The following is a 25,496-nucleotide window of genomic DNA, read 5'->3' as shown; positions in this document are numbered from 1 at the left end:
AGAGAAACCTGAACAATTCTGAAGAATCTAGATGGACTTTGAAAAATGTGGAGGCTTTTACTGAGTAATATAGGATGTTAAGTTCAGCAGGTGATGGAAGATAGGGGCAAGACACTACGTGTACGAAGGGATAGGTCTGTAAGAGAACACGTAATGATCTCTTAAAATGTTTGCTGGGCCTCTCTCCTTAGAGTTAAATTTCCCTGCAGGGGATCTTTGGCAGATGTCCTTTGAGCTGAGAGCAGAAGGGCAAAGGGCATGACCCTTGCCCTCTAGCTGGTCCGTGTATTCTCTTATGCAGCTGTTAGAGATGCTTATCAGCCTTCAAAGGTTGCCCGCAGGGAATCCCTGCTGGTGCCTACTGGCACGTAGAAGTCCTTTTCTTTAGGGAGTCTCCTTCAAGCTAGAGGCAAATCTAACCAACACATGTTTAACCTAGGACAGTATATAAAACCCTTTTTGTATGCACGATTTCATCTAATCTTCACAACGATCCTGCAAGCCTAGTGTTATTTCTCAACTTTTTTTTTTCCTTAGGGGATTAAGTCACTTGCTTAAGAACATAAACAGCTAAGAAGCCGTGCAGCAGGAACTCAAACCTATGTCTTGGACTCAGAATCCTGTGATCTTTGCTCTACATTTATAAAGCCTCTCTGCTTCTGGGTAAACTGATGAAATTGAGATTCTGGGTTTATAAGGCTGAAAGCCACATCCGCACTAGTCATACTTCCACCTTGAGATTTTAAGTTTCCTTGGAGTGTTCTTCAAAAGGACTATGTGGATCTCAGTAAAATCACAACAAATATTTGTTAAAAAATAAACGGATATATTTTATACTTTGAGAGTCTTTGCAAAGTGTATCGAAGTTAATCTTCCTTAAAAGCTTAATTCAGAGGAATTTTATTTCTTCTAGGTCTGAAAATTATGCTCCCATGCGTTTAATTAACAGAGGACAATGCCTTAAAAAGAAGGCTTTCCCAATGCAGAGAGCAACATACTAAGAGATTGAAATAAGGTAAGCTACGGGTATAAGGGTGTAATGTTGACATGAGAAGGGAAAATACAAAATAGTGGGTATCAAGACCTGTGTGAATAGAAGGGGAACTAGAAGACAGGCTTACAAAAGTGACAATGAGGACATTTCTTTTTTATAATGATGTCTAGGGTTTCCCCAGTCTATACCTGCTATTTTTGTAGTTTCTTTATGAAATACTTTGAGCTATTTAGCAAATTATAGATCATTCATACTCTTTCACTTAGTCCCCTGACTTCTATTGCCAACCTAGCAACTGTTGTTTTCCTCAGTAGAAATAGATATAAAAATAAAGCATCAGACCAAATGTGCTTAAATGCAGTGATCAAATTCTCTTAGAGAGTGGTTTTAAAATCTGGATGCAGCTGAGCCCATTCCTTAAGCAAAAACTTGGAAGCCCAATAAGTAAAACAAAAGCAAAGCTGATGTCATAGAAATGGGGTCAGGGGGACAAACCTCTATTTCATCACATCCTTCGGGGCAACCTTTCGACTCCTCTGGCAAGGGAGATCCACTTCTGGGATTTGAAAGGAGGTGAATTATCCTGTTTTGTTTTTGTTTTACAACGGGACCTAGAATCTATTCTTTGCATGTCTTTTCTGGCTCCACTAAAAAGTAGAGTTCAGGACAGTCAGGAATCTGGGTGGCACATAAGCTAAGTCCCATGAAAATGGGAAGTGGGAAAACTGACATATATCTAGTAACATTTCAATAGCAACAAAGAACTATTTTTCTTTGAAAATTTTCACAGTGAATATAATCTCATGAAAGAATAAATGTTCTGTCATTTTTGGAATTTAAAGAGTGGGATGAATAACTTTTAAAAATACTGAAAAGTGCATTATATCTCTTTGACTTGCGGTTTAGCTCCACCATCCATCATAATTGTAGGCGATAGGAAGAGAATCTTGATCATCAATCTACCCTCCTGCTCTTGTCAGCGCTGCTGTCCTCAGATAAACATAATTTGTTTCTACTGTTTTTATTTTCTGAAAAGATTTGAATAAATGGAAACATACAAGCTTTTATTTTAGGCATTGTCTTTTGTAGAACTGAGTGGCTTTGGAGCTTGTTTAAAGCTTGGCCAACCAAAAATGGAGAAAGGAAATTATATGTATATTTTATGTTATATAGTAAACTTTAGGTCATCTTGCTTTCTACTGGGCTAGAGGATATTAGATCTTGCGTGCTTTTGTAAATCACAGGATGAGATATTTATGAAGCTCTTATGAAAATTATATAATTTTCAAAGTGCTCTTTCTATTAAGGATATGTATAGTTTTTTCACTGAGTAATGTTTCACAGGCAGCATTCTTCTGCCTATGTGCAATAGCTAGAAATCTTGAAGAAAGGAGATTCAACTGAACTTGGACCTGCCATTGTTGAGTACTTCTCACTTATAAATTAGATTTACCCTCATATGAGATACAATTTCTTTTTGTATTCAATCCAATTCTTCATTCACTTTATGGCATTTCTCTACTCTTGGCCTTTTAGGCATCCAAGTTTTTCAGAACTTTAGTCCAATTAAACATCTCTGAGAATATTCATAGGTATACACCAACTATCTCTAAATCCCAGAGAAAATTAGGAGATGCTCGGCTTATTCTCTTTCTGTAATTATCTCTTTAGAAATAAGAAGTCTTCTAAATTTATCTCCATTCTATATTGACTTGAAAGGCCATTACATACACAAGAAAACTTAGAGGTATAAATATATAATGTGAAATGTCTGTTTTTTGAGTTTTTTCTTTTCTTTAAAGTAACTTATTTAGAGATTTTGGGGTACAGAAGACTAAGGAAGACAGCACAGATTCAGTAGCAAAAAATGCCTGCGTATCAGAGCATTTCTTTGAGGAAATATCATGGAGAGGATGTATGGAAATTTTAGTTGACTACCTAAGAAAGAGCTACCATGTTTTTATACACATGGACTCAAAATAAGTTTGGCCACCAATTTTAATTCTCCACATAGTCCTTTGGCATTAGGTGGCCAGTCAGATGATCTTGTTGCTAACACTCTCCTTTTTGGTCCTTACAATAGAGACGGTAATTCCTAAAATGGCTACGTAAAGAGGGTGTCATGAAAATAACCTTAAAAATGGGTGCAAAGGTTGAAAAAAAAACTGAATCCAGATTATGAGCTCATTCCACAAGAACGAATCAAACAGGGATGATATTCTTTTCTAAATGCAGATGAGTGTTGGAACAGCATGCACATTCTTACAGGCTCAGACAACCTGAAATTCCAGTTTTTTTGAGCCCTTCAAAGTTTGGCTTTTCAGAAAAAGACTGAAGAGAGGAAACGACTCAGCATCATTGAAAAAAGGAATAGATCAAACTTGAACTCAAAAGTTCTATTTTCAGTTGAGGAAGTCTTGTTGCTAAAGCATGGATCTGTTCGCAACTTGAACACACTGAACAAGCCCCACTTCTTTTGCAACCTCTAGTCTTACAACAGAACATGTGTAGATGTGTACCCCTTTATAATGACTTTGTTTTGCATGCAATCAAATGGTTATGAAGTTTTTGTACAAGAATTTCCGTTTGAGGCCAAACTTTATTCCTGAAGTGTCATATATAGTTCCTCTTAAAATATTTATTGCTATTACTTTTGATTCCTTAATGTGAGGTTTGGTAGAGCAGTAACTGCCATCTCTTACCATGTTCTTATCTCAGTTGCCAACTATACTTTTCTATTTTTTAGAGCACTTTTAGATTCCCAGCAAAATTGAGCAGAAAGTACAGAGTTCACATTTACTCCCTGCCCCTGCAAATGCACAGCCTCCCCCACCATCAAGGACCCTCACCAGATGGTACATTTGTTACAATTGATGAACATACATTTATATTTCTTTATCACCCAAAGTCTATAATCTCCATTAGGGTTCACTCTTGGTGTTGTACGTTCTATGGGTTTTGACAAATGCATAATGCCATATAGTAACCATTAAAGTATCATATAGTATCATCTTAAATATTCTCTGTGCTTCACCTATGGACATATGTGTCTCTCCTTCTCCCTCCTCCCAGCCCCTGCCAACTACTGCTCATCTTACTGTCTTCATACTTTTGCCTTTTCCAGAATGCCATGTAGCTGAAATTATACAGTAGCTAGCCTTTTCAGAACAATTATACTTTTGGAAAACTGAAAGTATTTAGTTGCAAATCATAGGATTCATTTCTAAACCCATGGCTATTTTTAAGATGAAAAAATTAGTAACAATTGTAAATATAGTTATTTTAATATAAGATATAAATATATGTGTTTTATATAAAATAAAAATATGTATGTATTCTTTGCATGATCACTGCATCCAATGTCAGGGACCATTTTCAGATCCTGAAAGAGGCAAACTATTGTCTTGACTGTATTCATATGTAATTTCCAAGTCTCCTTCTTTTGTATTCTTAGATAAGATATCTGCTGAGAAAAAAAGACAACTAAGGCTAAAATACTTGATAAAGAGAGATTTGCCTTTTTCACTTTAAGATTCAGTTTTTCTGTTTTCATCTACTTTTCCATCAAAAAAGGAAATCCTGACTTCTACCAGGGTCATAACTTCTTAACATATTTCCTGCCTGACTAGAATTTAGAAGACTTGAAATTTTCAAAATGGATTGCTGGAGGCTTAATTTTTAATTACTATTTTAGGTTAGCTGTCTTGTTCCTCCAAACTAAACCCCGAGTAGTTTGTGTTTATGATTACCCTGGCAGCTGTGAAACAAGGTGACAAGGAGGTCTTGTTTTTGTTTTGTCAGAAGTAACAGTTATGGACCTTGTTAGGCTATAGCGATTTCGTCCCTCTACATCGATGGTGTTAAAGTCTCCCCATAAAGTGAAGTTTTAAAATCTCATAGTAAAAAAATCAATTTTCCTTCGAACTGCCAACCAAGTCTCCATGTCACAATTTGTAAACGTCATTATGGTGTAGTGAAAACTGCTTGAGAAGTCCTAGAGAACTGTGGAAAGAAACACTTATGTGTGAGTTTTGCTAGCTGTCAATTCTTACATATGGAAACCTAAGACAAGAAAGTGATAATATTTAAAGAAGAGGAGGGATACTGAAGGAACAAAAAGAGTGTGTTAAGCTTTGTTCCATGTGTTAATAATGTTAATGTTTTTTAATTGTTATTAAAAATTTGGTAGTTGGCTCTTCTTTTTATCAATGAAATGTCAATTAATTTTGAGAATAATTTTCAACCCCACGTGAGATAAAAAAAGTCACAAAACCGAGAGACATTATTACCTGAAGAGGAAGTGGTTTAGGAAACTTGTCAATCACAGTCATGACTAGGGAACCACTTTGGTCACCGCTTCCGATCTTAACTAGCTGTTATTTGGAGAACAGTTGGTGGCACCCAAGCTAGATGTCACATTCATGACAATTGCTTGCGGTGGGGATGAAGGAGATGGATTTAAGATATATGTCCATGGAGTACGTTTTATTTTAAAAAATCAACTTTAAAAATTACTTGTAAAATATTCTAGTAATCAGCTGACCCTAAAATGTAGATGTTCTTTAATGGAAATAATATTCTTGATAAAGTTTGCATAAAACAAAGAGTGTTAAACTCTGTTGAAAAGTAAAGCAGATTTCTAATCTAAAATAAACCACCTTTGTTATATGATATGCTGATAGGCAGATTGGTTGATTGAAAGTTATAGAAGAATTAGATAGGACATTAAACACATTAAAAACGTATGTCTGGACAAATGATAATTTGTTGGAATATGGTCAAAAGTTAAGCATGCAGTGGTGCAGTCTAATAAATCTTAACTTTCAAATCAATTTTCAATAGATGTGAGTGCTCTCAAAATTCTCAATGTATGAGATACCTTTACAAGAATCATTACTTACTACAAATCCTGGCATAGTTCTGTTTCTTTAAAATGCAGCAGGGTGAAAACATGTTATCTTAACAGCTGCCTCCTGAACTCCTTTCTGGGCAGTACTGTTTTGTTTATGCAACATTCACTAGGACAGGGAGACCCTGAGGGAATGGGTATTGGCAGGAATGAAAGTAAAGAAGGAACAGTTCTGCTTCTGTGAGCCAGATGGAGAAGAGAGGGTAGGACCAGAGAAGTAGTGTTGGAAGTGAGGTGGGTGTCAGAGATTCCAGAAAGGTTAAAGGCTGGAGTGCTACATGGCATAAATCTGTCAGTGAAAATTTCTTGGGGGAATATGCTGGAACCTCTTTGGGACCCTCAAGTCTCCAGCAGAAGTTTTGTTATAGTTAATAGGCTTGATTTCGTTGTAGCTTTTGGGAGATGGGTTAGAAGAGGGACCTTTGCTCCATATTTGGGATGATCCCAGGATGAACATATAAAAATAGGCATGAGACACAGGGCAGGGGTAAAAAATTCAACCTGAGGAAGAAAATCATATCATAAGAGATTATGAGAATTTAAGGCATACCTCCACCTTCTCCATTCCCGGGAATTTGAATATAATTAGGGAAGATTTTGAATTTCCACAATCCATGCAATTGGGTGTTTGAATTAATCTTATTTAGATTTTAAGTAGTGAGGAGACCAGGTGACATCATGATTACATAATAAAGTGTGATTCCTTCCATGGTGTTTGAAACTTCAGAAGAGGTCTTTTGTCCATGTTTTTAGTGGATTTTATTTTTCATATTAACATGTAGAAGTTCTTTATATATATGAATACTAATCCTTGGGCAGTTATGCATGTAGCTAATATTTTTCTACTATATGGATCTTACTTTATTGCTTTTACAGTATCTTTTGATGAGCAAAAGTTTGAAGTTTTAATGAACTGTTTATTAATATTTTTCTTTATAATTGGAACTTTCAGGGTCTTAAGAAATCTTTCCCAATTCTGAAGTCATGAAGATAAACTGTCTTCAACAACTAAGTTTTAGTCTTGAATCCATTTAAAGTTAATGTCTATGTATGATACAAAGTATGGATGCAATTTTACTTTGTTTTACTTTTTTGCCATAGAAGTGATAATAATGAATATCTTTGTCATTAAGCTGCTTTATCTTAAAGCAAATACTCTCAATGTTTTGCCATTAAGTGTGGCATTTATTTTACTGCTATTTTTATACATGTTCTTTTTCAGGTTAGGAAATTTCTTTCTTGTCATTTTCTTGTTAGTCTCCTTGCTTGGATTTTTTATGAGTGACACGGAATTTCACCACCCCCCTTTTTTTGTATCCATTGAGGTAATAACATAATTTTCCTTTTTTATTCTTTTAGAGTAGTAACTAATTTTAATACTTTATTGTTATTAATTCAATCCTATCTTTCTGAAATAATTCCGGCTGCGTCATGACATATATACACTTTTAAACAATGCTGTGCTCAATTTGTTGAATTTATGCTCATAAGTAAGATTGATAAGTAATGTTTTCCTTGTTTTTCCTTGGTATCACAGCTTGAGTGCTCCATCTCAAGCTTGAGAACTACATTCAAAATGTATTGAGGAGACTATCACTTTTTTCTATTCTCTGAAAACTTGTGTAGGATTGGAATTACCTGCTACAAAGCCATTTGGACCTGGTGTTCTCTTTTGGAGAAGATTTTTAACTGCTGATTTAATTTCTTTAATGGCTCTAAGACTATTAAACTTTTACTTGCTTTTTGAGTAAAGTTTGGAATTTGTATTTTTAAAGGATTTATCTATTTTGTCAACATTTTCAAGATATTTGACATTACTGTTGCCCCTAAAAACTTGTCACCTTTTAAAATCTCTGTAGCATGTAATGTCTCTTTTTTATTACAAATATTTTTTATTTTGTGTCTTCTATCTGTCTTTCAGTTGATCTAGCCAGAAGTCTTTCTGTATTATTAATCTGTCCAAAGGCTTAATTTTTGGCTTTGTTGATTCTCTCTATTGTATGTTTTTGCTTCTCATTGTTATGATTTTATTTTAAATATTTCTTTCCTCTTATTTCCTTTGTTTTTGATTTTCTGTTCTTTTTCTAAATTTCTGGGTTACACACTAAACTTATTAATGTTGAGCATTTCTACTTCTCTAATGCAGGTATTTCATGATACATATTTTATTCTATGTATCAATATAGCTATGTCAAGTATTTTTTGTTGTGCTGTGTGTGTATATATTTCTTTCATTTTTTGTGTCTTTTTTTCTTTTACTTTTTTCTCCTCAACTTGTTTAGCAGCTATGTGTTCCACATCTATTCTTCTAGAAGTATCAAAACATTTACCTTCATCCTGAAAATTACAAGAACCTTAAAATGCTTTAACTTTGATCATACTTCCTTTCTAATTTACGTACAGTGGTACCTGATATTTTAATTCTGCTAATCTTTAAAGACAGAAATTAAATGCTACTACTTTATTCAATCATTGTTGAGATTTAATAAAAAATTTAATGATATCTCTGCTTATGATCCCTTCTCATATTCAGACCTTCTCCCTGGTATTATCTTTATTCTGCCTAAAATACATCCTCAGACTTTCCATTATTAAGGATTTGGTATGACAAAATGATTTTTAGTTTGTTTCTCTCCCAGTTTTTGTTACAGAAATTCAGTTTTACTTCATTTACTCAAAGGAAGAAAGTAGTAGTTTAAAAGACAGGCTGTGGGACTGAGGGAGGGAGAAAAGAGAATTCATCTTAAAAGGTAGCGAGTTTCTGTTTGGGATGATGAAAAAGTTGTGGAACTTGATAAGGGTCATAGTTGTACAATGTTGTGAATGCACTTAATGTCACTGAATTGTATACTTGAAAATAATTAGAATGGTTTTATGTTATTGTGTTTACACACAGACTCGCACACACACACATACACGCACGCACACACACACATGTGCACACACAGGTTCTGTGTGTGCATGTATAAATGTACCTGTATTCAAATAGCCCATCTCTTGCTAACAGTGATTTTCAGGCAAGTAAATTAACCCTGCTCTGCCTTTCTTATCTGTCAAATGGAACTGTACATAAGGTAGACTGCCTACCTCAGGGTTTTTATGAGGACTAAATGAGGTGGTATATGTAAAATGATTAAAACGAGGCTGGTTTATATTCACTATTTAGTAAGCATTAGCTATTATTATTGTTCCTTGTTTCTTATATGCAGAGATCACTATGCAGTGATAACAAAGACAACACAGGCCTAGGGAGGCCATGGAATTCACTCCAAGCTTAAACACAAGCTGAAAAACGTCTATGCTGCTTCCCCTGAAATCACGGCTGCATACCCAATGGTCTTACACAATTCAGACTTACTTCCACTCACCTTTTTCTGGGATATGAACATGTGACTTTAATTTCATCATTTAAAAACTAAGTTTCTCCAGGCGTGGCGCCTGTTGTCCCAGCTACTCGGGAGGCTGAGGCAGGAGAATGGCGTGAACCCGGGAGGCGGAGCTTGCAGTGAGCCGAGATTGCACCACTGCACTCCAGCCTGGGCGACAGAGCGAGACTCCGTCTCAAAAAACAAACAAACAAACAAACAAACAAACAAACCAACCAAGTTTCAGTTTAATAATTTCGTGTTTAAGATGGTTTATGAAACAAAAGTAATCATCCTGTGAGGGTAACTGTCATACCATTTCATGTTAGTATTAGAGTACTTGAGTACTTGTTAGAGAACAAATCTTTGGCTGCCTTTCAATTCTTGTAATAGCCTGAAGGTGCTGGTGAGTAGGATGATTTTTGGCTGTTTTATATATTTGTTTGTAGTTCTGAACAAAGATATCTGTTTAACCTGGATGTGAAGGCCTGGTCTATTTTCATTCTTTAAATGTTTTTTTTTCTTTCTTGTTTTGATGTCTCGAAAAAAAAAAATTAAAGATGTCATTGTAGTTTATGAAGAAAAATAATAGGAAGTTACACAATATAAACGTAGCTTATTTCTTAATCTGCAGATTTTATTGGGCATACAGTATATATTTTTGAATACAGTTAGGAAATTGCTAAAGATTTAATCAATATGAAAGAATTAATGTTATCTCCATTCTTGTAAGAGACATATTCAACTGCAGTCATTAAAATTGCTAACCTTATTTATCAGGCAGTCCAAGTATCTTTTAAAGGTATGTAGAATATTTAAAATACTTATACATGCATAGACTGGAAAGAGTTTATATTGAAATTTACCCAGTTGTTTGATTTGGAAAAAAATATAAACCTCTGTAATCACATTTGTAATATGAAAATTATTAGTGAAGACAGAAAGTATCTAACTGATTGAGAACTCATAAACAGAGAAAAAGCTTCTTTCAGGCACCCACGGGATATCAGAGCTCTGCAGCCCCTTGACGCTGAGAGTCCCTCCCAGGCACAGCCACTTCAAAGCCTCCCTTTCTCCCAGCTGGCTCTCCACTTCGTATGAATTCCGCTAGGAATATTTCACCAAGCTGCAAGATAAAAATACCTTTCAGTGTCAAAACCTCACAATTTTTAATAATAAGGTGTATTAATTGGCTTTTCTGCTTTTGTTTTTTAAATAGGGCAGCACGGCCTAATAACTCAGAGCTGCCATATCTTTTGGTGGTCAAATGTAAGAAATCCACGAATTCCTACTTTTTAATGTTATAAATAGAGCAAGATCTGGTGGCCGTTGATTTTCGAACCAATTAAAATTATGCCACAAAAAACTTAGTGATGACTACTGTATACTGCTGGTTTTATGTCATATTTTAAGGGCAAATTAAATTAAATGTCTCTAGGAGAGATTTCATATTCATTGTTTGTTCGTAGTTTTTGTTTGTTTTGAGGCACATGGGACCTGGAAGAATAACACTCACTTTCAAAATTAGCATCTTCAAAGATGAAGTATTGGATTTTAAATCCCCAAACTGCTGAATCATAGGGCTGCAAGGGATCTTGTTTTGTATTTTTATTCAGTTATTTTGCCTTTTAGAAGGATGTATGTAATGTAGTCAAATAAGGTTATAGTCCGTGTTGAAAGTTTCTCCAAAGAAATAAATGTAATATACAGTTCACTTTTTCCACTAGTAGACAGAGCTATTTGCCTTACAGAAATAGAGAAATCTAAGTTAACGGTTTACTTTCTCCTCACTTTTGAATGTAATGTCTTCTGTCTTTTATTGTTCAGAAGTTTGTTGTCAGTCTATTGTTGATCCCTTGTAAATAATCTGTCCTTTTTTTCTGGTTGCTTTAAATACCTTCTCTATAACTGTAACTATACAGTTTCAATATTATTTGTCTGTCTATCTATCTATCTATCTATCTATCTATCCAGATACATGTCTACCTATGTATCTATTTATCTATCATCCATCTATTATCTACCCACCCATCTATTAATCTTGAGAGGATCTTTTGCTTTTTGACTCATGAATGACAGCCTGAATACATTATCAATTAGTAACATTCACAGCCGTTATATTTTTGAGTAATATTTCTACATTCCCTCTGTTATCACTATCCAGAACTCCAAATAGCTGTATATTTGAACATCTCATCTTGTTTTCTTTGATGCTTAAATAGTCTTTTATTTTCCTAATTCCTTATCCCTCTTTGATACATTTTAGGTATTTTCCTTATCTTTCAATTTGTCAATTGTGCCTTATATTTTGTTTTATCTCCTGTGTCATCTGCCTATTAAGATTTAATTTCTATGATTATATTTTTTACTTTTACAAGTTTGAATTGTTCTTTCTCAAATCTAGCCAGTATTTTTCCATTGTGTCTTGTTCTTTTTAGAGGTTGATTTCTCATTCAATAATTTTAAACATGCTCATTTCCAGAGGGTTTATCAGAGTCTTTTATAATATAAAGTTTGTGGGATTCTAATCCTTTTGGCTGTCCCTGCTAATCATTGCTCATAGTGGAATATTTAAAAGTAACTTTAAATATATCTTTGGCATTGCAATTTTAGTGTACTTGTAGGTATGTAGTGAGCTTAGGTGGAAGTCGTGGCACTCCAATGCAGATTTGCTTTTGCTTCTACCTTTGGCATTGCAATTTTAGTGTACTTGTAGGTATATAGTGAGCTTAGGTGGAAGTCGTGGCACTCCAATGCAGATTTGCTTTTGCTTCTACCAGATACCCTACAAGCTATCAACACTCAGAATCATTTTGCTATTGTTGCTAATATCTTGGCTTGGGAGTTCCTAAACAAACTAGTAGGAGAATTCTGAACTGCAAATCCATGCAAGGTGCTGGTCAATGGTTTTTGATACTCAGGGGAGAGTCTCTTTTTTTCCCTACCTAAGCCCATGGCAGAGACATAGCTTCCTTTTTATTTTGTATGTGAGTATATTTTTGCCTTAGTCTACTTGTCATTGATAGTGAAATATTTTGAGGTCCCAGATTTCGGTAGGGGTTTTAGTTCTAACTTCCTCCTCCTGCTTGGGCCCAAGGCCTCATTTCTTGTCACTCATGGTATTTAAACCCAGGCTGTAAGTTTATGGAAGCTGTCCACATCTATCATCCACGGCAAGGATAGCTGCCAGTATATTCACATACTGCTTTAGTTTTTCAACTCTCTTTTGTTTCTGACTCCTGAGTATTCCTATTCTTGGACTTTCAACTATGGATTTAGGTGGATTTTATCCAGTGTTTCTAGGTGTTTGCATCCGGATAATTTTTAGTTTATCATTTTCCACCATCTTGTTAGAATATGTCATATAGCTACTAAATGCTGCTCCCTCAAAAAGCCAGCTGATGCTTTAAAATGACCTCTTCCTAAGCAAAATGCCATCTTTCTCCATGGCTTCTCTTCGAAGTGAGTATAGTTGTAGTTATAATTTGTTGAATTATTACCATATATTTATGCTTCAATTATATTATTTAATGCTCACATAAAAACCTGAAAGGTTGGGTTTATATGCATTTTATAAGTGAGGATATTGAGACTCAGAGAGGTTAAATGACTTGCCCAAGGTCATGTAGTAGAAAAATATCACAGGCACGATGTCAGTGGAGGTCTATTCAATGCAAAAACATTGCTTATAAACATTTACAGGTGGAGTATCCCTTATCCCAAATGCTTGGGACCAGAAGTGTTTCAGATTTCAGGTTTTTGGGGGGTATTTTAGAATATGCACATATACATAATGAGAAATCTTGGGGATGGGACCCAAGTCTAAACACGAAATTTATTTGTGTTTCATACACATTTATACACATAACCTGAAGATAATTTTACACAAGATTTGTAATAATTTTGTGCATGAAACAAAATTTTGACTGCAACCCATCACATGACGTCAGGTATGAAATTTTCCACTTGTGATATTGTGTTTTACCGAAAATAGCTTTGGATTTTGGAAGATTTTGGATTTCAGATTTTCAGACTAGGGATGTTCAACTTGTGTCTATGTGGCCAACAGAGATAATTAGTTTCAAGAGATACTATTTGATATGAATTATCTGGTATGCTCCTTGTAAAAAGTTTTATAGCCATTAATATTTGGCTTTAGAATACGCTATTTATATGTATATATTCACATGCACACATGGAATTTTTTAATTTAAATAACGATCCCTTCCTATTAATGTTTGACTTTAGAATGCATTTTATGATTTAACAAATTTTCTCCCTGTTTCCTAGCCAGACATTAAAATTAATCAGAGCCTATTTATCACTAATGAAAATTCAGAGTGCCTTATAAATATATTCTTTCATTTAGCTATATGACAAGGCAATGCTAGCAGTGACTGAATGGCACAATTGTCTATAGGATAATGCCTACAGTTTTCAGCTTGTCACATGAAACCTTTGTGAACTATTCCCATCTTGTTATTACTCACCCTCCCAAACATTGTCCTATGCTTTCAAAGTGAGAGGGGAACTAGGAAGTGACCCACGGAATGCTCCTTCTCATTCTAATTTAGTAACTAGATGGGTTGGGGCCAGTTGCTTAGACAGAGAATGTTGGAGGTGAGGATCTGGTCTGGGGACTGGAGGAGAAAACAAACAAGCATTGAGCCTAATAAGTTTTAGCTCTGGTGGGACATCCAAGTGAAGATGTCTAGGAGGCAGTTTGGTTGTGGAAAAAAGGAGAGAAAGCTTTGGCCTCTATCTTCCCAATTACAGTGAATTTTCTGGGCAGCAGGGGTTGAATTTATATTTTACAATGTCCCAACACAGTGCCTTGCTCAATAGGCCCTCTTGGTCTAGCATCTGAGTCCTTGAAGTTATTTAGCTACATTATCTCCATGCATTTCCGGAACACTCTATTTACCTAAGCCTTAGCCCTTTTCACATTACATGCCTTAGATACTATCACACTGTTTTGAAACCTTCTGCTTAATTTGTGTTCTCCCCACTGGACTATAAGCTTTTGGAGAACAGGGACGGCTGTCTTGTCTATTGTCACAAATAGTACCTGGTGCTAAATACACACTCATGGACTAAATGAGTAGATGCTGACTAATTATAGTTCTAATTCAATACAGCATTACAAAAGCACAGCAGGTAAGGAAGGAAGCCAGGGAATTGTTATGGGGGAATGAATAGTAAAAAATTAGGGCATTCTCTTTGGGCTAGGTCAGAAGAAAAGTGCCATGAAAGATAAGCTTCATGAAATGCACTTGTTTGGAATTATTTCTTAGTATTTAACTCGGGAATAAACTGGAGTAAGCTCACTTATTTCTGCTCTTATTATACTTTGGTGTTCTATGCACTCCAGTTCCTTATTCACTTTTCACAAGTTAAAAGGGTTATTGGGAATTATACAGAGAGGTCTTCCATTGCTATGAAAGGAATGCGTGTTGGTAACTTCCATTAACATTTATCAAAGTTTATATATCCTTAACTCAATGTAAACAAAATGCTTCAAATTTATGTCTCTTACAAACTTTATCATTAATAATTTTCCTATTTAAATGACACAAAAAGGTACATGCTTTAAAACTATATTAGTTGTTTAAAAATGTCAAGAAAGTTAAAGTTTATGTAGTCTGCCACCTGCTTAATGCCTGTAAAATCATTCCTGCTGGAGATACTGAATTGTTTTCCATTATATTAACACCGCATGAATAAAAATCGAAGCCTTTTAAATCACAAGTTTCATAAGGTGTTGATTGGCCTGGAGCAGGATAAATTCAGACAAATATTTATGGTGCCAAGAGTTGTGTATATAGATAATCTTCCTTGAAAATGTTTCTAGTGTACTGTTAAACTGCCAAGGTGATATAATTTAATAGTTAAAGCAGTGAATAGAGAGCCAGAGGTCACTGAGTTTGAATTCTTTCTTCATTCCTACTTTAATATTTGATCCTGAACCATTTGGACCTTACCAAAGTCAAACTTCTACTTTGTGAAATGAGGAAAAATTAACCGTTCAGTTGCTGGGGCATGAGGATAGGGTCCGTGGTTAAAGAGACTTTGAAAATATACAATTACTATTAGAATGTAGACAGTCACAACATTGCTTTAATAGTTCATTCAGGCTGGTATAACAAGGGCATTAAACCAAATCATGACTTAATCACCTCCCAAAGTCTCCACTTCTTAATACCATCACCTTGGCAGTGAGGATTTCAACATATGAGTTTTGAGAAGACATAAACATCAGACCATAACAATTGTAATATATGAGGGAATTGGTTTGCATTTATTAATCTTCACAAAGCATCATCAAATTAATTTGCAGTAACACTTATTACTATTTACTGACTTCTTGCTGTTACTCAGACACTGCCCTAAGTGTTCTATGTACCCCGTTTACTCCCTGTAACAAGGAGTTAATAATACCTTTGAGGCAGGTATTATTCCAATATTACTGAGAGTAATATTAAAGGAGGTGAATGAGCTCAACATTACCCAATTTGAAGATGGCAGAATCACATTCAAACCCACGTGATTCTGAAGCCAGATGTCTGCATTTTTATATTCCATGCTATGATGTCTCCATGCTTTGCAGATGAGGTATCTGAGGCTTAGAAAGGTCAAGCAGTTTGGTGAAGATCACAAGCTAACATACTGGACTGGAATGAAAGCCCTGATGTGTCTGACAAGGGAGCTCTAGCTATTTGTATTATTGCTCCTCTAATATTATTAATGTGCTTGGTATCTTTTGCACCACTTTTCTCTCTTGGATTACCAAGATAATTAGAGTCAGTGTTCTGCTGAATGCCTTGACCTCCCTAATCTCAGAAGCCCAATCTTGCTAATGAATTCTACTTTGGGGGATATGAAGGTGGATTATGCATCAAAGGTGGAATCAGTTGCATTTAAATCTTTTGGAATTCAGTTCCTTATTGCTTAAATGAGGGGTTAGGATAGTAGAATCTATGGGTTTTTACCTCCATTATAGTTTAGCATCTTTGAGTGCAATGAACAAATGTGGTCTGTCTACTGAGGCCCTGGTGCATAACTTTGTAGATATACCAAAAATATTCATTGGCTTTAATGAAGTTGCATTAAATTCCTTGATTTTAAGACTAGGTAAAACAAAATTTCTACTCTATTTCATTGCTTTTTAAAATGGCAAATATGTTATTTTCTTTACAAGATGAAAGGAATTAATATAGTGGCCAAATGATTTACTTAAATTGTTCATTACATCTTTGTTCGTTAGACAGAACATGTGAGGTAGTGGCAGGATCAAACTACTTAGGTAGATCCATTTAGAATAATTCATTTGCTTAATCCAGACGAAGCTGCCAAACCAGTCATGCTGTCTTGCTAAGACTATTGAGAAGAATATACACTGTGGAGAAGAACATTCACAGAGAGTGTAAAATGGTTAAACAGTAAAGCCCCAGGTAGTTGCAGCCATGGGATATATTGATTAGGGACATGAAAGTAGTGTCAGAGAGCCCAAGGATCTCAGCATAAATGGGCTTATTTTTAATTCTGACTTTGCACTGCTCTCTTAAGACAGTCGTAGAGCGTGATGATTGCTTCTAACTTAACAGCATTTACACTAACACGATTTCACATGGGTAGAGGAAGAATGGAAAGTTTCTTCAGCATTAAGTTACAAGTTTCTAAGGAAGTCCAATGCCAGCAGCAGCAATAGTTACATCTGAGATCCTGCCACTTGTTGCCACAATACAGGACCCTTCCAGTTGGTCCCATGGTGCCTTTAGTAGGTAGAATAGTGCTGTCTAAATATGTGCGTGCTCTAATCTTTGAAACCTGTGAATGTGTTACCATGCAGGGCAAAAGGGACTTAGCAGATGTGATTGTTTCCAGACCTTGAGATGGGGGAGATTATCTTAAGTTATCTTTGTGGGCCCAATGCAATCACATGAGTCTTTAAAAGCAAAAAACCTTTTCTGGTTTTCTGGTGGCCAGAGAGATGTGATGAGAGGACTCAACCCATTGTCGCTGGCTTTGAAAATAGATTAAAGAGGCCACAAACCAAGAATTGTGGGTGGCCCCTAGAATATGGAAAAGGTAAGAAAACAGGTTTTTTTCCTCCCTAGAGTGTGCAGAAAGAAGTGTGGTTCCTTTGATTTTAGCCTGGTGAAACTTGTGTTGTACTAATGATCTGTAAAACCATAAAATAATAATAAACTTCTGTTTAAGTGGCTATATTTGTGATAATTTGTTAGTGAAGCAATAGAAAACTAATACAGTGTCATTGTACATGATTATTTCCTGAGTCACAGCAATGAGATTCAATAAGAATTGCCTTTTGAAGGATGTGTTAGGTATGGTGTTAAGCTATATGTGTGTGTGTGTATAATTATCATGCAACAACCACCCCCTAAAAATCTACATTATTGTCTCCATTTCATAGATGAAAGAACTTACATAAGTTCTTTTTTGAAAGAACATAAAGTAACTTACATAAGTTCTTTTTTGAAAGAACTTAAAGTAACTTACATAAATCACATAAGTAACTTACATAAATCACATATCTAGTAAACGATGCAACAGTTACTTGAAACCAGGTCATTCTGGAGTCAAAACCCATAGTGGGTCTACAATACCCTTCATATACAAAATGTTAGGATTATTTTTCTTTATCAGAAGGTGTTTAAAAGCAATCATGTTCATGTAAAATAGACTTTGTTACGTCAGATCTTTACTTTAACCTTAGATGTCAAGTTATTTTCTCCAGAAGAGTGCCTGGTATATTATAGGCATTCAACATGTGGTGATAGAATGAATGATTGCTGTTTAATAGACATGTGTGATATACGTATATATTATTACGTTTATTGTATTCTGTGTATATATTATATTACACTATACCTGTATATGTATAGGTATCAGCTTTTTTTTTCCTCTGTAAAAATAGGAGAGAGATGTTACTTTTGCCACTGAAAAATCAGGGATTCTAATAGGTTTCTTCTACATTTATAACATTTGAAGTTATAATTACATATTATTTTTAAGAAGTTATTTAGGCCAGGGGTGGTGGCTCGTGCCTGTAATCGCAGCACTTTGGGAGGCCGAGGCAGGCAGATCACTTGAGGTCAGGAGTTCGAGACCAGCTTGGCCAACACAGAGAAACCCTGTCTCTACTAAAAATGCAAAAAAATTAGCCAGGCGTGGTGGTGCACACCTGGAACCCAGCTATTCGGGTGGCTGAGGTACCAGAAATGCTTGAACCTGGGAGGCAGAGGTTGCAGTGAGCTGAGATTTTAACAATGCACTGCAGCCTGCGTGACAGAGCGAGGCTCTGTCTCAGAAAAAAAGAAAAAAGAAAAAATGTGATTTGGAGGCCATGTGTGGTTTATTTTCATAATTAGAATCAGTAATGAGAGTATATTTAATAAGGTAAAGAGACTAAAGTGGAGGGAATCTTTATGAATTTAGATATTAATGTTATTTTTCATTAGAATATTTTTAAAAGATTACAAACAAGGCAAGGAAAGTTAAATGACCTTTGCTTTTCCAGGCCAAGGGTTTCATTTTCTTTTTAAAATTGCTGGTAAAATTAGAAAGATAATAGCATCTAATTAAACTATATTCATTTTATTTTAAAGTGTACACTAACAGCACAAACTTACCAATAATAGTGCAACCCAAACTTCATTGTATATTAGTCCATCTTTAAATGATTACTAGATGCCTTAAGGAAGAATCTAGATGCTACAGAAACTTCACTTTCATAAGGGCATCAATTACAACTAAATTGGTAAAAAGGATTGTTAATTAAGAAGCAATCATTCATATAACCTTTCTTAAAATAACCTTTCATTGTACATTTCCTTCCAACTATTTTGTAACAAATTTCAATGAAGACTCCCAAATGAAAATAGGGATTCGTTTTATTAATTAGAAAAGTAATTCCTATCCTTTTATTAAGATGACAAATGTTAATACTTGACAACAAAATAATCTTGGGAAATTGGGAATGCTATTTTGCATTTAGTAGAAATTTATTGAGTAGCTAGGAGCAGGATATACTTAACCAGACACTAAAGTAATTTTTAAAATACTTAGTTTTCTATCCTCTAACCTACATCTCCTCATTTCCTCCCCCTCTCCCTCCCACCCTGGTAACCACTGTTTTGTTCTTTCTCTTATATTTGAATTTTTGTTTTAGATTCTACATATAAGTGAGATCATGAAATATTTGTCATCTGTCTGCATAATGTCCTTCAGCCTCATACATGTGGCAAATGGCAAGATCTTGTTCTTTTTTAGGGCTGAACAATATTCCATTGTATGTCTGTACCACAGTTTCTTTATCCATTCATTTGTTGACAGATACAGGGTCATTTACATATCTTGGCTATTGTGACTACTGCTGCATTGAACATGAGTATGCAGATATGTTCATGTGCTAGTGACTTTATTGCCTTTGGGTATACACCCAGGAGATGGATTGCTGGGTCATATAGTAGTTCCATTTCTAATTTCTTTAGAAATCTCCATATTGTTTTCCATAATGGCTGTAGCAACCTAAATTCTCATCAACAGTGGACAGGAGTTCCCTTTTCTTCACATCCTTGCTGACATTTGATATCTTTTGTCTTTCTGTTATCAGCCATCCTAACGGGAGGTGAGGTGGTATCTCATAGTGGTTTTGATTTGTGTTTCCCTTTTATTAATGTGAAGCACCTTTTCTCATACCTATTGGCCATTTTTATGTATTCTTTGTAGAAATATCTAGTCAGGTCTTTTTCCCATTTTTTAAGTTGGTTATTTGTTTTTTCACGATTGAGTTCTCTGCAGTCTAGAGATCTAATTTTGTAACACGAAGATCATGGGCAGTAAATTTGCACTGTATGCGAGTCTCATGCTAAATTAGTAGATTTTACCTCTATTGCCACCAACACACACATACACACAATATGTAACTGTGCGAGGTTATAGATATGTTAATTTGTTTCACTACAGTAACCTTTTCAGTGTCTCTATATCCCATAACATAATGTCGTAGACTTTAAATATAAACAATGAAACAAAAACTATGACCATTCCGAATTGAAGGCAGAAACTTTAACAAATATTTGTACATCCACATTCATAGCAGCATTGTTCATAATAGCCAAGAAACCACTTATGTGTTTATCAATGGTTAAAAGGATAAACAAAATGTGGTATGTGTGTATATGTAATTTTTATATGCACACACACACACACACATACAACGGAATGCTATTCAGCCTTAAAAAGGAAGGGAATTCTGACACATGGGAATTCTGACAGGTACTAAAACATGAATGAACTTTGAAGACATTATGCTAGCTGCCATAAAAGAGTCATAAATGGACGAATATTGTATGAGCCAACTTATATGAGGTAACTAGAGTAGTCAAATTCATAGAGATAGAAAAGAGAATGGTAGTTGTCAGTAGCTGGGAGGAGTGAGAATGAAAAGTTAGAGTGTAGTGGTTACAGAGTTTCTGTTTGGGAAGATGAAAATGTTCTGGAAATGAATGGTTGCTATGTTGCAGAACAATGTGAATACGCTAATGCCACAAAACTTCACACTTTAAAATAGTTCAGATGGTATTTTGTATTATGTATACTTTACTAGAATAAAATATTTTTCAGTTATTAACAAAATCTTAGTTGTGATATTAACATGCTGATTTATTAAAAGCCTGTAACACTATTATTAATATACATAAATTATATTTGTATATTTTAATCATATAGAATTACACATAAATTTTAAAATTATATATTCTATAATGTATTAGTGCCTAAATAATAAGCAATGTGAAATTCTTCACATTGAAGACCAAAGGTATGAAACGTGTGTTTTATATGACAACAATCTAGATTGTGGCATATATCAAATATATTGATTAGCCAATTCAAATATTTTGTAATGACTAAATAGTTACAGCCATGGAAGTAGGGGTGGATTTTGTCAGAAGAGTAAAAAATAGGGAACATTGCAGATGGTAATATTCATGGTAATTTAGAGAATTCAAATCAGAAGTCAATCATGGAACCCAATCAGATCCATGGAGTACCAGTACCCGGAGGGCGGTCATCAAAATTGAAATGAGACTTGGGGCACAGGGAGAGAGATTTGAACCACGTGAGTTCAGGAAGCACTTCCTCGTACCAGTGGCCCAGAAGGAGTGGTTTAGAAGGAGACAAGAACGAATTGAAGCCCATGAAAAAGCAGCAAATGTCTTGGCAACTACTAGAAAATTACATTTGCTTTCACCTCTTCCCCTCCTGAGGAAAAATTGCTTCTGTGCATTTTCAGGGGAATCCCTTTCCATGTGAGAGAGGAATTCTCATGGCTTTCACCTGCTTTGGGATGTTGCTTCCTAATTATCCTTTGCCATCTTTCTCCCCACTCTCTCTTTTACAGCCTTCTCTTGATTATGACGAAGTCAAGTTTATCCACAAAAATACTTCCCTAAGCCTTCCTGCTAATTTTTATTTTAAAGTTATCTAGTTGATTCCCTTTTCAATCTTATAAATTTTTTAATTTCCTGAAAATAACCACATGCATTGAACTCAAAATGTCTTATAGTTTCTGTAACTCTTGGTTTGCATAAACCCTAAAATGAAGTAATGTGTACATTAATTATATGCTTTGCCATTTACTTGTGGTTTCTGTGAAAGCAAATGCCACTAATGATTTAATGATCTTAAAATTACTCTTTCTCAAATGCTGTTAAACCTTAATGAATATCCAAATTCATATAAATTATTTAAGCTATAATTTCCTATACTAAACAGTCATTAGATTAACATACATCCTTAGAGCTCTTCCCAGCTGTACCAAATTAGCTTTTTTTGAATACTTTTAGATTTGAAGCAATGCAGAAAGTATTGCTCTTCTAAGTTGTATTCTAAGGTTACAAACAGCAATTTGACTTAAAAATGCCATTGAGAATGTTTCCTCCAGTTAGTATTCATGCAATACAACCTCATGTTTTTCCCTAAGAATTATTGAATTTTAAAACATATCCTAATCTTTTCATTTACATACAAGTGAGGAAACTAAGATATAGAAAGTTTTGATGAAGTCCTCAGCATTTCAAAGAAGTCTGTATATTGAAATGTTCTCTTCCTCCTTTCTTTCCTCTTCTTTTTTTTTTCTATTAAGAAAGCAAGTACGACAGAACCATCTTAGTTTGGATAGTAATTCTCACTTACAAAAAAATATAAACTAATTGAAATGATGGAAATCAAAAATGAAAACATTCGTTTAAATCTTTATTTTTTAAAACTAACACATATTTAAGAATGTATAAATTCCGGTGTGTATCTGTCAAAGTATTCCTGATTTTATTTTTCACTACACTCTTTTCCTGAGTGTTTTCATCCCTAGAAGACATACTCACATGGAGGAAGCATCTTCATGTTATTCCAACAAATGCATTTTCTTTTTCTTAAATTTCCCCTTTCTAGCTTCTAGATATAGGCTGTCTTCCTGTTTCTATCTCACACCTTTTAGAGATTCTTTTCACATACTTCACTGTGTAGTTATTAATGTTTCCTCTCTGACAATTCTTTATTTCTCTTCCCTTGAAAGAGAACCCTGCTGCTGTCATTACTTTTTCTTCAGATTTCCTTCAGATCTCTCCTTTTGCCAGCTACCCAATTCCCAGTTTACAGGGAACCCGCTGATGGCAATATTTCTTTCCTTTATTTTTTTTTGATTCAGAATACTCAGACTGCTGTTTGAATAATAATGATGATAGGTATATTGTATTTACAAATTACTGGTGATTTGGTGATTTCAATGTAATTTATGTGCATGAATTCATTAGTAGTCTCAATTTTCACATGACGTGTTGGAACAACTGTGTTTTTTCTCAGTGAGGAAATGAAGGACGAAAGGAAGACAAGATTAGGGACTAACATTATCTATTAGCGTGATGTAGGCACAGCGTCCAATAGAATAGGGTTTGTCTTAGTCCATTTTGTGTTGCTATAAAGGAATACCCGAGGCTGGGTGATTAATAAAGAAAAGAGATTTACTTAGCTCATGGTTCTGCAGGCTGTACAAGAAGCATGGTACTCACATCTGCTTTGGGGGAGGGCCTCAGGAAGCTTCCATTCACGGAGGAGCAGAAGTAGGCATTACGTGCCTCATGGAGGAGCTTCCATTCATGGAGGAGCGGAAGTAGGTAGTAGGAAGTAGGAAGAAGCAAGAGAAAAGAGAGAATGGTGTTAAGACTCTTTTTAAGAGCCAGCTCTTGTTGGAACTTCTAGTGAGAACTCACTTAATCCTTTAAGAATGGCACCAAGTCACACATGAGGGATCCGTCCACACACCTCCCGCCAGGCCTCACCTCCAACACCGTGAATCAAATTTCAACATGAGATTTGGAGGGGACAAATGCACCAACTATAACAGGGACTTTTTTGCGACAGTATAATAAACATGTATTTCAAAAATTTGATAATTTTGGTAATTTTAAGAAAATGATATTAAGTGAAGACAGATTACCAGGATTTTAATTTTATTCCATGAAATTCTACTTTCAATTTTCCTTCCCCTACTAGCATTTCTAGGTGCAGACGAGGCATTTGGGGCATAGAAGATCACACTCTTCTTCCGCCATGTCTTAAAGTGGGTTTAATTTTATCTTTTTGGTTTATTACGTTGCCCTTCATATTTGCATCTCAGTCTTTTATCCCAAGTTGTGGCCTGATTATAATTATGATGGATACCAAAGAAATTTTAGGAGCTTTCTTACGTTTCCTAAAAGCAGAACTTGGCATAGTGATTTTTGTGCAAATGGTCTGTTGGAAGAGTACACGCAGGAGAAAGGAAGAAAGGGAAGCAAAGCAGGGCAGGGAAGAAGCTCCCAATCAAAGCAAGATTTCAGAGGGAAACTCGGAAACTCACTCCAGCTCCCCAGAGAGAGCCCGCAACACCTGAATTGCACCCATTTTGCAGTAGGGGTTTGACCTGTTGTACCTCCCTGTCAGCCATTTATTGTTGACTGCCTTGGGGGCAGAGTGTAATCTCTAAGGTAAGGCAGTTCTCTGAAGTAGGAGCAGCTCAGGGCCCTCAGTAACCTTACAGCAGCTGGAGAACAGGTATTTTAGACTGGAAAAGAAGATTGGAATGTGTGTATGGTTGAACTTTGGCAGTGTAGCAAACCACCTAGAGGCTTAAAACTGCAGTGACTGAGTTCATTTCGGATGTCTTCAGGTTGTTCATGTAGTGGGGCAACTGGACCATCCTGTAGGTCTCAGGAGGTTTCGGCTGATCTAAGCTGGGCTTGCCCCCATGTCTGGGGCCTTAGCTGGGATGGCTGGGGCAGTTGGCACGGCTGAGACCTCTCTTCACATAGTTTCTTATCTTCTATCATAGGGATCTGAAACTGTGACCCATGGGCCAAATCCAGTTTTTTTTCTTGTTTTTGTAAATAAAGCTTTATTGGAGTACATTCTTTTATATATTGCCTGTATCTGCTTTATCAGTAAAATGAAAGAGTTAGGCAGAGACTGTACAGACACCAAAGCTAACATATTTACCATCTGACTCTTTATAGAAAAAGTTTGCTGACCCCTGATTCATAAAGGTAGCTCAGGCTTGCTTGTGAGGTGGGAGAGTTCTCAGTGCAAGAGTGCAAGCTGCAAGGCTTCTTGAGATCCAGGCTTGGGGCATACACAAGGTTACTTCTGCCACATTCTGTTGGTCAAAGGAAGTCATGAGGCCAGTTCAGTGCCAAGGAATGGAGAAATAGACTCCACCTGTTGATGGGAAGAACTAAAAAAAAAAATGTGTGGCCATTGTTTGCTGTCTACCATGGTGAGGCCCCAACAACATCCCCTACAGAATTCAGCCTTGTCCCTGTCCACTGCAGGTAAGGAGACTGAGATGAAGACAGGAGATATACGTCAAATATCATACAACTTGTTAAAGGAAGAACTCAAACTAGAATCTAGGTCTCCTGATCAATATCCTGCTACTATTTGAACTCTGTCATGGTGACTTTACTATATCATTACCTGCCAGAAGCATCTATTTTTGGCTATTGAATGTTACTCCTCAGAACTTTAACAAATTCTACAACACACCAAAGAAAAATGGAATCAAACTCATGCTGAAATCTGCTTCCCCACATCCTGGATTGATGTACACCTACTCTTTGTCTCGTATTGTTTTCAAAGCCAGCTGCCTTCATTAATACTGTTTATGAAA

At 35.5% G+C, this 25,496-nt stretch overlaps 1 long non-coding RNA gene across 1 annotated transcript in view; it reads left to right on the top strand.

Annotated features, from left to right (window-relative positions):
• The first annotated feature begins 6,068 nt into the window (after positions 1-6,068).
• The window catches only part of LOC130540729 (uncharacterized), an 83,489-nt gene continuing 64,061 nt past the window's right edge, over positions 6,069-25,496 (top strand). The window contains exons 1-2 of the long non-coding RNA XR_008954723.2: positions 6,069-6,137; positions 23,846-23,912. This is a non-coding gene — a long non-coding RNA (uncharacterized LOC130540729). The remainder of the gene's footprint in view (positions 6,138-23,845; positions 23,913-25,496) is intronic.

This window comes from Pan paniscus, chromosome 14 (genome assembly GCF_029289425.2).
Source record: "Pan paniscus chromosome 14, NHGRI_mPanPan1-v2.0_pri, whole genome shotgun sequence".
Classification (NCBI taxonomy): Eukaryota; Metazoa; Chordata; class Mammalia; order Primates; family Hominidae; genus Pan; species Pan paniscus.
Note: the sequence above shows the minus strand (reverse complement) of the source record. Positions and strands in the feature narration are given on the sequence as shown.